This window comes from Struthio camelus, chromosome 3 (genome assembly GCF_040807025.1).
Source record: "Struthio camelus isolate bStrCam1 chromosome 3, bStrCam1.hap1, whole genome shotgun sequence".
NCBI lineage: Eukaryota > Metazoa > Chordata > Aves > Struthioniformes > Struthionidae > Struthio > Struthio camelus.
In genome coordinates this window covers 108621059-108634096 of record NC_090944.1, presented here as the reverse complement: position 1 = coordinate 108634096, position 13038 = coordinate 108621059, and the positions used below count along the sequence as shown (strand labels likewise).

The following is a 13038-nucleotide window of genomic DNA, read 5'->3' as shown; positions in this document are numbered from 1 at the left end:
TCTTAAAGATTGCCAATTAATGAGAATCAAACTTTTTTAGAGAGGTAACAAAAACATAGAAAGGGAAAACAAGATAAAATCAACTACTCAAGTCAAGAATTTCCATTTGCTGAATTAAATCACAATTAAAACTGAATTAAATCATAATTAAAATAGTGATTTAAATTATTAGATCGGTCTACTTTGAGGCACAGTTTATGTATGTATGGTAAGGAGGAAAGCAGGCAGACCTATCCTTGCACATTCCAAATTATACAAACTGACAAGGGTTAGCCTGGAATAAGTACTGGGCGTATAAAAAGAGAAGGCTTTAAGTAAGCAGCACTTGTACAGACAAAGTGTATGGCAGAAGGAAAAAAAAAGGATATTCCACAGGAGAGAAAAAGTTCCACTGGTTTATTTAAATGCCACTTTAACAAATGACTGCAGTGGGAGTTTCAGCTGCAGAAGAATTTCAAGATTAAGCTGTGAATGTAAAATTTCAATTAAATTTGTTGACCGTCAGCTTTCAGCTATCTAGCTGTAGAAATAGATATAAGTCTTAATATGTAAGTCTTAATCACTTTTGATGGATATCTGCAGCAACCAGCTCTGCACTGCTTTACCCATGAATTCCCATTTCATGCTCCATAAACTACCCACCTAATAGATTATTGTTTTATGTATCCCTTTTAAGAATGAGTATTTGATATTCTGTTTTACTTTGATGGGCGTTAACAGCAGTACCACAGTAGTAGTTTTTCCTCCTTTTTCCCTTTACTATTATCTCCCCTTTTATTTCATTTGATTCAGCACGACATCCAAGACTCTGAAAAAACACACCTTTGCCATAAAGTAGCCAGAGAATAGCTAACTTGTCAAAGAAGAGTACTAAGTGGTGCTTATAAAGGGATAGCATGTCAGTATCCTTGACAAACATCGTTTCATCATGACCTTCATCAAAGGCAGCATCACTGATGAGTATACCTGAACTGACAGAGATGAGCTTTCAATGGAAAGGAAAAAATTGACCTATAGAAAGTTCTGCTCTGAAAGGATAGCACTTTACCATAAGGTGGTATGGCAAAAAATGAGCTGTACAGCCCAAAAACCCAAAGAGAAATTTGTCTAATGGGAAATGCAGGCATGCATTCCAAATCTTTAAAAAAGCTTTAATGTGTTCTGAGCTGAAGAAACCTGCAGTTAACATATAAGATTATTCTGAAGAATCAATAGTTCTAATAAGAGGTATTCAAACTTGCCCTTTCCTCTTTGTGTTCATTCAAGAAAGAGTGGATTCAAATGGGTTCAGATTCTTTAACTTGGGTGCATTTCCAGCCTGGAACCATCCACCTGGATCTAAATTTTACTGAGATTTGACCAAGTTTGAATTCTGTCAAATTTCAGTCCTAGTCACAATGTGACATATTTCTAGGATTAAGGTTTTTTCCAGGTTTAAGGATATTTGCTTTAGTGATCGCAAATCAAGGCACAGTGACATGCCCTTGTAAATGCAGAGTCTTTAAATACTCTTAAAGTCATTTTTCAGTATTTTGTCAAATGATGTGGATCTGTTACACAGAAAAAGCTTTTGTAAAATCAAGCTAGAACCCTATGTTTTTGGGTAGTGAGAGTGCTGAGATGAGGGGATGAGAAACAAGGTCTCCCATGCACACTGCAGCACTAGAGAAACCTTATGCCAGACATTTGAATTATGATGAAAGGAAAATCCAAATGACACAGAGGAGTCATGATCCCTGAATGAAATGAGAATCATGGCAAAAGCACTGGATAACTCATTACTTTCAGTCACACAAACAAAAGATGGCAGGCCAGAAAGCCATGAAAAAAGAGTGAGCATTTATTTCAGAGGAAGGAAGTTTTCCGGGATTAAGAGAAGCTGAGCAGAAGAAGAGGCAATTTATTTAAGCAGATTTTGTGAGTAAAGCAAGTTTCACGTTTTCCATCGTGTAACTTTCTTTTGTACATAACTTCTTCCCCACAGCTTGTCTGCCTTTTTCTTCATTTAAATCCTTCCTTAAGTCATTGCTGCCCTGCTGCCTAAAAATGCATTTAACAGCTATTAACAATGTTACACTGTCATCATAGTCTCAAACACACCAAAGGACCGTGCAGCTTGCCAGAGGAAAACAGAGGAAAATGCCAGATCAACTCAGGGACAAAAAGGGAAGACAGAATCAGACTGAGTGCAAGGGATAAGCACCACAAATCTCTCTTCTCATCACCTGCTGAATGTTTTTTTTTTTTTTCAATTGCTCCTAGATACTCTTCTTGGTGTCAAGAGCGTGGTCCATGACTACTGTCTGAACTGATGTACGACCTGCTTCAGTGAGCAGTTAGGCATGAGTGTCACTTTCTCCATGTTAGCCCAAGCAAACTCCGTGTGAACCAACATAGTGCATATGTGTAAAGGCTTTCGAGACCTTTCCTTTGTTTTTAGTATCAAATTATTGTACATAATTGAAGGGGAAGCATGTTAAAAGATGGCTCTTGAAAGGATTCTCAGAACAGAAGTTATAAACAAAGCAGTCAGTTTATGTGGCTGTTTGTTTTTATTTTCATTTCATTAATGACAAATAAGTTTGTAACTACTTCTGATCTTTCTCTTTGCATAGAGATAGCTCTTCTAGTTGGCCTTGTCTTGACTGTCTCATAAAAACCCTACTAAAATGATTATCCTTGGCATGCTTTCAACAAAAGAAATTATGGGGCTTTCTAACCTACTGTTTTGTGCGTATTCAGCGCTGAAAAGCTAAAAAGACCAACAGTAGAAGTAATAATGCATATAATGGATTTCTAAAGGAATACGAAGAAGATATTAGATCATACAAATGTAATCTGTGGGAGTAAATTTCAGATTATTTATCATTCTTGTTATTAAAAATGGAGGAAAAGGAATACAAGCTCTGGGCAGTTCTGGAAGCAAGATCTCTTCCTATTTTAAAAAAGAAACAACCTTTCCATTAAAAAGACACCTTATACATACGTCTAACAGGGCAGACCCATCAGTTCAAATAGTTCATTATAGCAACAGGACACCTCATTAAGTAAAAATGATCTCCCAAGAACTAGGAATATGGGGCTGCTGAGAAAAGAAGAAATCAGCAAGCATCTGGGCTGCACCCTTTGTATCCTGAATGTCTATCTTTCCTGACCTTGGGAGACACATACTAAAATCTACCTCTGAGATCTGTAAGGCATTTTTTGCATACCTCAGGAGCCCATGGGCAGAGAAGCTCCTGAAGTAGTTCATAGTTAGGAAATGACAGTTAGTGCCCAGGGGCTCCCCTACCTCTTTGCAGGATGGGGATGTAGCTGGCCTGAGTGTCCTGCTGAGCCCCGGAGTGACCCCAAGACATTGGCACCGGCAGCCCCATTTGGCTCTCTCCCTTCTGCAGCTGGCTCTGCAACAGCCCCTGTGCCGGGACAGCTGGGTGCACACCACGCGCAGAGCCTTGACATGAGCTATGCATAGCGTAGCATGCATGATCATGTGCATGAGCATTTTTGAGGTACATCTCGTAAGCTGTAAGTTGGCCATTCCCGCTCAGCACCCTTCTCAATCCCCACGCTAGAGACATGTTTAGAAGAAGTATGAACATAACAAGGAATTTAGAAGCCAAATCCAAAAGGAAGATATATAATGATATTACTGTCATGGACTAGCTGTTGCAAAGACAATTTTGGGTAATTGCACAATTAAACGAGGTGTAACGGCTGTCTCTAGTCAGAGACCAGAGCATTGCTTTCTGCAAATAGACAGCAGGAGAGCAGAATGAACAGAGGCTCAGAGACAGACCCCGTGCTGTCCTAACATTAGGACTGACCCAGGAGGAGGCCCTGAGAGCCCTCCTCCATAACCCTGTCAGAACAGCATGTTTGTAGTTTTAGGACCTGACAGGGGAAAGGGACTTCTGTTCACAGCAACTTGGCTAGCAAGGGAGTAGGCAGATAAGAATCCAGTTAGCTCAAGTTTTGGGAATGCATCTCCTTGTTGACTAGTATTCTATCTTTTTGGGGGAAAAGATCTCTTTAGACAAAGTCTTGTCAAAATGTTCCTTCAGAAGGTACAGACCTTACTGGGTGAAGCATGACTCCATTTATTTGTAGTGATTTGAGCCAGGAAAATCCAAACATTGATGAGCTGAACAATTAATTTCCCATTACAGATGACAATTTCTACCAGGAAATCAGGAGGATGCAAACCGAGGGGAGACATAGTTGTCTACCAGTAGGCGAGCAAAACACAACAGAAGTAAGAGTGGTGCAGAGCCAGCTAGATGGGCTTACCTGCAGCTGGGAAAGGACCATGCTGTCCTGTAGATGCCTCAGCCTGGAGCACAGCCTGTCCTGCCTTGGGGGAGATCTCCCCCCATCCTGTTAGTCAGATCGTGGGGGCTGTCAGCAGGGGCCCAGCATGACCCAGTATGGCACAGCCTGGCGCAGCACAGCACAGCAAGGTCTGGTATGGCACAACCCAGCCCAGTGTGGCCTGGCACAGCACAGCTGCCTGCCCTTCTGCTTTGCCCTACACTGCTTGGCACCTGCAGCCTCTGTGCATCCTTCTCCACATCTCGCATCTTGCTTAAGCTGCCTTTGGGCGATGGTAAACAGCCCGTCTTCATGAGTCTTGATTCCTGTATTGTGTCACTCCAACCATACAGGCTTTTCCCAATTACGTGTTTGCACTTTACCTGCATGTTATTAGGAAATTAGTTTTGCACTGTGTTTGGAAGATGTTCACTACAAAGATTGTGAAGCGATCAGAGCAGAGCCAGAACTGGTGCAGGCCTCCCAGTACTAGCGGGAGCTCTGCACACATCGGTAAGTAAAAGGCAGGTTTGCCCTGTCTGACAGCAGAGAAAAATGGCCAGGGTCTCTTCTGGTCAGATCAGCACAAGGTAAAGTCTGTTCATATATATTAATTCTGGGCAACACTACATGTACCTACGGCGGTGGATGTTCTGGATCAAACAGTAGATAATTTGGGGATGCGCTCTGATTTTATTGTTCACCAGAAGTATGACATTATTGATTTTCCTTTTACTCAAGCTCTTAGCTGAAATTAATCTTTGAACCATTGGCAATCATCTCATGGAGGACATATCGTATCTGTAAGGTTTGGAAAAGAGAGATGGTACCCCTCCCATTCCAAAGAGCAGTCAGGAAACTATAGAGCCATCAGCCTTACTTTGTGCCCAGGAGAGTTATCGCGTTCAACACGGAAAAATGATATGTGAGTATCTTGAATATAATCTGATAAGCATGCATCCACAACATCCCTCCACCAATCTGTCAACAGGCAAGCCAATCTAATTTACTTCTTTAAGACATTAACTAGTCTAGCAAGGAAGGCAGAAACAGTGGATATATATAAAGAAAATAACCACCTAGGTAGCAGTGTGGTAGAAAAGTATATGGGAACAACAGGGGATTACAAACTACGTCTGAGTCAACTAAATAGTGTCATTATAGGCTGAATGGACAGGGCTGTCATATTTTAAACACAGGAAGTAATTATTCTGCTCTACTTGATCCTTTTAAAGACTCAGTGGGAGAACTTTGTCATGATGGTGGGTTTTAGAAAACACAGTTAAAGGAAAAGCTTAAGGAATAGGTTTGTTTGCTTAAACAAATGGCAGCTTGTGGGTTGAGTTTTCAAAAATTGTCCAGTACATGAATGGTTGTTATAAAGAAGGCAGTGCTCAGCTGTTCTTCGTCCTTACTGTAGCCAAATATTTCCTATATTAAGCATGTATCTTCTTTGTTGACAATTAGGCCAATTTATTTTCATCATCCTATTATGTTAAGTGCTGGAATGGATTGTATAGGAATGCTGTATAATTGCCTTCGTTATAACTTGAAGAAAACAGACAGAATATCTTTATGTCTAAACATGCTTGAGCTGGCTTTAATGCATGGAGTCAACTGGACACTGGAAATATACCTAGTGCTGTTATCTTAAGATGTGTATCTATATTACCAGATGCTGTTTTGTTTTAGAAAAGTTTTCATGCTTACCCATTACTATATCTGCTAAGTCCCCAGAGGTGTGGCTGTTTCCAAACTCGAAGTTGAAAGGAGTCTATCTTTGCAAAAGTCACACTAAAAGCTAGATTTACAGGATACTTGCAGAGGTTGCATAAAGTCCTGGGCCTGCAGAAGAAAGCTGTATTGACACAAACCTTGCCATTGACAGGCACGTGAAGCCTGGACACTGAACATGGAGAAACCTCATTCAAGATGTAGAGGCTCTGGGAGGCAAATTTCCACCTCCTGGCATAGACCCAGCTGAGAACAGAGCCTGTCTGCAGAGTTGGAGACCGGCCAGCCACATGGAGAGGAAGTTGAGCCTGTTTAGAAAAGTGGGATGTATTTGATTAAATATAATATCAACATTGTAGGGGTCTACACATGAACAAGTCAACCCAGGCTCCCTAAACATTCGCTGGACTCTTACATTGCTGTCTTTTTTCCTCTTCCTTTGTGATGATTCATCACACGTAACCTAAAATTCAGATGTCAAGTCTGAACTAATCACCTTGTGTCCCCTTACTGTCAGTGGAGAGAAACGGTGATTTCCAGGGTGTGATTCATCTCATCTTAAATGTGTGTCTTATATTGTCCTCTGGAATGGCTAAGGTAGGCTGGAAACACATGGTGTAAGTATCCCTCTGAAAGTGACTCTGAAGATAGCTTTGTACATGCCCAGTGTCTGAAACTTAAATGCCTTATACAGACATGAGTGAGGATCTCAGGGACTCCATGGAATCTTCATACGGAATTTTTAAACCCTGTGTGAATTTAGGTTTCATTCCTTTCTCATTCCCTGCCTGGGTTGAGAGGTAAAACTAGATTACTTTTAGTGTGTAGATGGTAGGGACAGATGTACAGAAAATGAAAGTAATGGGTGGACATTTAGATAGTAATGTCATACTCTGTGCATGTAAGTAGTGATCAGTTAACCAAAGAAGGTTGGCAGTAGGCTGTAGGAATGGATTTCTATTAAGTTGTCTATTACCTCTTCTGAACTTCAGAACCAACCATATTAATGAATATCCTTTAATTGCAAAACAGACCTGGTGCCATAAACAAAAGTTCCTTTTACTATTGGTGTTATATCAATGTTTACTAGCAAAGGTGAACCTAATGTTATTGCCAAGAGGCAATGGGCACAGACTGAAACAAAGGAAATTCTACTTGAACGTTAGAAAACACTTTTTCACTGTGAGAGTGTCTCAACACTGGAACAGGTTGCCCAGAGAGGTTGTGGAGTCTCCATCCTTGGAGATCTTCAAAACCTGACTGGACATGGTCCTGAGCCACCTGCTCGAGCTGACCCTGCTTCAGCAGGGGCATTGGACCAGATGATCTCCAGAGGTCCCTGCCAACCCCAACTATACTGCGAACCTGATTCTGTGAAAATGTTGTAGCATATAGGTGACCTGCAATAAGTTCCTTGAAATTCCATACATGATGCCCTCATTTGGTGAGGGTTCTGCATGCTCCTTATGGATCAGAATGCACTGGAAATGTACAGGAGATACCACAGATTCCATCCTCTGAACACAGCAAGCACTTTTCTTATAAAAGTAGCATAAGACAACCAGATATGTAGAGCTAATAAATTATTTAGATGTTTTTATGAGTAGCATATTATACAGCTGCTCTTGCAATAGTTTCTAATTTGGAGAAATTGGGTACAGTGGATGGGTAGTAGATCATATACAGAATTACATGGGACTGTCAGTAATCATTTTTGTAATACCAGTAACACAGTCTTGGACTTTCAAATAGCTTTTCACATATGCATAAGCATTCACATACATGTTTGCCTAAGCTGTATTGGTTTTTATATATGGCTCTAGAAAAAATAATGATGCATTCTTACATACTTTTGCAGATCTTCTAAGATCTGCTTCAGTTCAATTTTGTACAAGGATCAAGGCAGACTACAAGGTTGTAGTTTAAATAGCAATTCTTTCATCCATTTGCATGTGCGCTCTTGGTAAAATTAATTTAGCTAGCAAGAAGCTGCATGTCTTTTTCCCTTTTTAAGTTTTGGCTTTTTGGACAGTCTCTGGTATGATGAGAATGCTGATACTGTTGAGAGTCTTTGGGAAATATTATGGCACAAAGAATAAATTATCCAGCATTTTGAGACTGAGGCATTAACGATACCAAATATTTAAAAGTGACTCTGCCCTCCAAAAAATGAAGCATATAGCTAAAAATCATAGCATTTTGCCACACACAATTTTGGGGGAAGGGGGGAAGGAGCTTGGTCTTTTTCTTTTTTAACTCTTAGGATTTATATTTTTCATCTTTCACTGTAGCCTTAAAAGCAGTTAACTTACTTTTCTCCTCGTTGTCTTTTTTTTTTTTTTTAAATGAAAGCTGAGAGTCTCAAAGAACCCTGGAAACCTTAAGTCAACAGATTACATTTCATGAAATTCATGCGATAATTACAAGAGTTTACAGCCTTGGGATCTTACCTTCTATCCAACACAATAAAGACCCAGAAAGGGCGAAAACATCTGTTTCTTGTATTAGGTTTTCACTTTCTGGAATAAATCTTGGAGTAAATGTGGCCCTGATGTTCGTCTCAAGTTCCGCTTTCACTGCAGTAAATGAAATGGCTTCTGCTGATTTCAGTGAGAGCTGGAGCAGACCCTTATGAACAATACTCTTTTTCATGTCTCCATGTTGAGAAAAAAAGATTGATACTTTGTGACAGTTTGCTAATCCATTTTAAATATGGGGAACCTAGAGGAAAAAAGAATTTTAATGTCAGATCAAACCAGGCGCACGAACATGCCTTGATCTAAGTTCCTTTTAGGTCAATAGAAACTTTCAGTTGGGTGTTGGGCATTGAATCAAGCCAGATAAATCAAAGCCTAGCCATAGTTTTAAAATCTGAATGCACTCTACAGCCTAGAGAGAGATTCTGCGTAATAAGTTTAATGCACTGCCAGACCAAAATTCAGAGGGCATATACACAGCATTATAACAAAATTTATGCAGACTGCATGGAAGTGGTGGAGAAGTGAGATTCCTTTGTTGTTAAAAGCATAAGCGGGTAGATTTAAATATAGCAACAAGTCAAACCTAGGTTAAATTATCAAAAATTTTCAAAGCTATTTAATGTGTAAAAAATTTTGGTACATCTTTTGATCAGGTTATTGCTGCAAGAAGTAATTGTCCAGAAGTCCTAAGGAAGTAATATTTGCAGATTTGGCTGTGGTCTTTATCAGCACATTGAATCGAATGTGACTCTAAGCAGGACTTTTGTGATGTTGGCAGTAGTTGTGAATATCCTGTGCAAAGGACATTAATTAGTACTGGCCTCTGTTAAAGACACTGCATAGGGCTGTTATTTGGCAAGCAAGATGGATTAAATGTAGTAATTGTACATTGACGGCTTATCTGTTTTTGTGAGGCTGTCATTCAGATATGCTCATGGCTTTCCTCATTTCCATCCTGACACATGCTTTTGTGTTTCTTGTGTCTTTCCTTTTGAACACAGAGTTACTTGTGATGATTTTAATAATGTCATATGGTTCTAGTGCAGAGGAGGTCTGAGTAACACTGAATTGTTAGTCACAGTCCTGGCCTCCAACTCATCTCCAATTCCATCCAGAACACCCTCTAGCATGGCTTTGGTCCTCTCTTCTCCTTTGAGACTTCTCCTGTTCTGCTCCCAAAAGCCTCATGGCCATGTGTCATTGCCTTACTTCATCTTCAAATTCCGTACCCTTTCTACTTTTTCTGACATGGCCCATCACCCTTTTATGGCAGTGCTCTCCTCCTGAGCCTAACTGAACTAATCGTCTCCTGCACTGTCAGAGAAATCAGTCCAGCAATTCAACTTGTGGGGGTTCATCTTTATGAGCTTTCTACCCAAGCCTACTTGGGCTTTTCTGTCTTTTGGCCTTTACAGCCTTGGTTATGATACTACTGCTTGCTTGTATAGATTCAGCTACCATCTTACTTGTTAGCCAGAGATCCCTTCCAGCCACCACAGGAGCAACCTTGGTTTCATAGGTCTAGGGACACAGGAGTCCTCCACAGATCCTCCAGTCGGCCCTCTTATCCCAATGAGGCAAGATAGGTGTACTGTAGGTCGTTCCCAGTATATGTTTATCTTACTTGTTAGTGATAGAGGCCTTTGGTGTCTTCTTTCAGGGCTAACTATCCTTGTACTATAACACTTATTATCTAGTACAAATCTCCTTTATTGAAAATGAAACACAACTGATCCAATTCACAGTGGAAATGGAGCACAGTTAAGTATCCTCTTATCCTCACTTTTGTATTCTAGAATATTTGCCCTATACCCTACTCAATTTCTGTCTTTCTGAAATCTATTTTTTTAACCTTGCCTCACAGGTCATGTTTTCCAAACTTCTTGTCACTTTTGTTGCTTCTGTGGATTCCCTAGTTTGCCTGCATCTCTACTGAAGAGTGATACGCAAAATAGGACATAGGATTCCAACTGAGACCTCATCTGTGCTGAGTATGGCAGATTAATTAGCTCTAGTCTTACATAAGGTGTTTATTTCAATGTATGCCAGAGTGGAGTTTGTCTCTTTTTACAGTACAGTCATACTGTCTTGGAATTAGTTTGGGGCAGAGGTCAAGATGTGCAAATTGATCAAGACCTCAGGGTTTCTGTGCATGATCAGCAGCATAAACGTGGAGTCTTTACTGAGGTAAAGTTGTTCTATGTATGTCAGTTATTCTCCTGATCATTTGCAATGCTAACTGCATTGCCTTCTTCTCCCTTCCATTCTTTGTTTGCCTTCATGTATATTAAGCTTCAGGCTGATGAAGCCTATCGAAGAAGATGCTTTGTCAGTTGTTTGGTATAAATGTAGGTGAGGACTCAGTGGGACAGTGATGGAAAGAAGGTTGTTGGGAACACCAGAAAACCAAAGATCAAGGTGGCAGCCCCCATTTTTTTATAAGGAACTGGCGGATAATGGCAGAAGTCAGGCAGTACTTCTTCTGCTGGGCCGTGTAGTGGACACTAGAGCGTTTAGAGTTGTGGAAGGGCCTCGGCAGCATGCTGCATAAACTTGGGGTTAGTGCCCGTGTTTCCACATATACATTGTGGGAACTTGTGATTTGGTCTCTGAAACACTCAGAGGAACAACTGGAAGACTCAGAATTAACCACAACTAGAATTTGCTGAGTAAAGGAAGTTTTTCAGTGCAAAGTGAACCCCTTAGGAGAGTGAGGAGCACTCTGACACTCTGAATGAGAGAGAAAACCCAAAATACTATAAAAGGGTGACCCTAGTCCACAGAAGAAGAGCAAATGGAATTTGCTGCCACCGCAAGCAGAGATACTGCTGTATGTGGAGATAGAGGCCAGCAATGCTGCTGTCACTTTGCCAAAATCATTAAGCACTAGCAAAATGACTACATGTGACCAGAGAAGATGGAAATGGTATCACTAGTCCAGGGAGAGCCTTTATAGAAAAAATGAATAACATTGCAGTAGCAAGCAAATGTACTATTTGTACTGCAAACAAGTGGGATGCTTTGAGAAAAGTAGCAACCAACATGTTGCCATAAATGCCATCACTGCCAGAGTGCCGAAGGGAACAGAGGTAAAATTCAGGGCTGAACAGAAGTATTCTTATCCCTCCAAAGGGATAAGAAGATGTGAAACTTTGGTGAGGCCTAGGGACAGGGACAAATTACTATTGTGTGGTAGTCAGGATCACAGAATCACAGAATCACAGAATGACAGAATGGTTTAGGTTGGAAGGGACCTCTGGAGATCATCCAGTCCAACCTCCCTGCTCAAGCAGGGTCACCTAGAGCATATTGCCCAGGATCGCATCCAGACAGGTTTTGAATATCTCCAGGGAAAGAGACTCCACAGCCTCTCTGGGCAACCTGGTCCAGTGCTCTGTCACCCTCACAGTCAAGAAGTTTCTCCTCATGTTCAGACAGAACTTCCTGTGTCTCAGTTTGTGCCCGTTGCCTCTCGTCCTGTCACTGGGCACCATGGAGAAGAGGCTGGCCTCACCCTCTCGACACCTTCCCCTTCAGATACTTGTACACATTGATCAGATCACCTCTCAGTCTTCTCTTCTCCAGGCTAAACAGGCCCAGCTCTCGCAGCCTTTCTTCATAGGAGAGATGCTCCAGTCCCCTCATCCTCTTTGGAGCCCTCCACTGGACTCCCTCCAGTAGTGCCATGTCTGTCTTGTACTGGGGAGCCCAGAATTGGACACAGTAGTCCAGGGGAGGCCTCCCCAGGGCTGAGGAGAGGGGCAGAATCACCTCCCTCCACCTGCTGCCAACACTCTGCCTAATGCAGCCCAGGATCCCATTGGCCTTCTTGGCCACAAGGGCACGTTGCTGGCTCATGGGAGTCCACCAGCACTCCCAGGTCCTTCTCTGCAGAGCTACTTTCCAGCAGGTCAACCCCTAACCTGTCCTGATGCATGGGGTTCTTCCTCCCCAGGGGCAGGACCCTGCACTTGCCTTTGTTGAACTTCAGGAGGTTCCTCTCTGCCTGTCTCTCCAGCCTGTCCAGGTCCCTCTGAATGGCAGCACAGCCCTCTGGTGTGTCAGCCACTCCTCCCAGTTCAGTACCATCAGCAAACTTGCTGAGGGTGCGCTCTGTGCCTTCATCCAGGCCACTGATGAGTACATTGTACAAGACTGGACCCAGGACTGACCCCTGGGGGTCACCGCTAGCTACAGGCCTCCAGCTAGACTTTGTGCCACTGACTACAACCCTCTGAGCTCGGCCATCCAGCCAGTTGTCAATCCAACTCACTGTCCACTCATCCAGCCACACTTCCTGAGTTTCCCTAGGAGGATGTGATGGGAGACGGTGTCCAAAGCCTTGCTGAAGTCCAGGGAGACAACATCCACTGCTCTGCCCTCATCTACCCAGCCAGTCATCCCATCATAGAAGGCTACTAGGTTGGTCACGCGTGATTTCCCTTTGGTGAATCCATGCTGACTACTCCTGATCACCTTCTTGTCCTCCAGATGCTTAGTGATGACCTCCAGG

At 42.0% G+C, this 13038-nt stretch overlaps 1 protein-coding gene across 2 annotated transcripts in view; it reads left to right on the top strand.

Annotated features, from left to right (window-relative positions):
• SOCS5 (suppressor of cytokine signaling 5) overlaps positions 1-13038 on the top strand; it is a 101963-nt gene that overhangs the window by 15788 nt on the left and 73137 nt on the right. The window contains exon 1 of one of the 2 annotated variants that reach the window (XM_068939599.1): positions 5053-5236. The exons of the other annotated variant lie outside the window; for it this stretch is intronic. The gene's annotated coding sequence lies outside the window, so the exon portion shown is untranslated. Of the gene's footprint in view, positions 1-5052; positions 5237-13038 lie in introns of those variants that run through there. 2 annotated transcript variants of the gene reach the window in all.